Source organism: Sorex fumeus, unplaced genomic scaffold, assembly GCF_029834395.1.
Source record: "Sorex fumeus unplaced genomic scaffold, SorFum_2.1 ptg000034l, whole genome shotgun sequence".
Classification (NCBI taxonomy): domain Eukaryota; kingdom Metazoa; phylum Chordata; class Mammalia; order Eulipotyphla; family Soricidae; genus Sorex; species Sorex fumeus.
Window position 1 is genome coordinate 1,666,398 of NW_026606091.1, and position 1,308 is coordinate 1,667,705.

Below are 1,308 nucleotides of genomic sequence, written 5' to 3' on the forward strand. Positions count from 1 at the left end.
ACTGTTAATTTTATAAAAGAAAAGAAAAATCCATATCTTTAGCTAGAGGAATTTTCTACACTAAGTAAATGAGTCTTATCTTCACTAGCAAATACCTTGAAACACCTGCATCACTTCAAATTACAAAACAGGAGAGCAAAACAAAAAAGGGAATAATTGTGTACATGTAATAAAAATAAGTAATGTGTCAGTTATTTTTTAGAGCGTTTTGTTTATTTATTGCAATATATTTCAGCAAGTATTTATGTACTGACCCACATTCTGCATAGAAAATGGATATACAATCTAGGGGAAAAAATGAAATGGTACTTAATTTACTCTTGTAATTAAAATATAAAATTTATAATGTACATAACATATATTCTGCCTCATTTTTGTATTTTTCCATGCTTGATTATATATTACTAGTGAGAAATCAGATCAGATCAGATCCCGGACGAGAACAGTGCAGTCTCTGCCCCCGCGCCTGGGTGTTCCTTCCCGGAGTCCCTTGGAGGGGAGCGGGTTGAGCTTTCCTCCCCGCCCCGACCAGGGCTACGGCAGCCGAAGACCTCCAGGACCAGCCACCACCATGCTGAGACCACTCTCCGCACACATGAAGGTACTGGCAGAGGGACAAAGCCACGCGGGTTCCAGGGCCGAGACCTCCAAGCCTACTCGAATTGGAGTCGAGCATCTTCCACCCAGATCCTCCAAATTCCAGTAGGCGGGGGTCACACCCACCACCTGGCCCCCTGGCGCCGTGTAATCCCATCAGCGGCCAAGACTCAGAGACTATAAAATCCAGATCCCGGAACCGCGCGGCCGCGAATGCATCTTAACAGAACTTTTTTTTTATGACATCTTATTGTCTTATTTCTACTTTGGACAAACTTGCAGGCTATCGAATGTAGCCTGCCCACAGGGCAGAGTCTGGCAAACTCCCCGTGGCGTACCAAATATGCCAAATACCAGTAACAATGATGGGTCTCACTCTCCTAAATAGCCTTGAATATAATCTCAGGGCTAGGATGAAAGAGACATTACTGGGGCCTGCTCGAGGCAATCGACGAATAACAGGATGATGAAATGAAAAATGAAATGAGAAATCAAGGAATGTATATATATACATATACATGTATATGTGTATACATATATACATATATATTTGTATATGTCTGTGTGTGGCATATATATATATATTTCCTAGTTGTATATATACAAGTAGGGTCATCTATTATTTGTCTCTTTCTGATTTGCTTCACTTCAATAAATCTGAAAAATAGAAGATCTGTAGCAATGAAAATATTGAGGTCTTCACTATATATT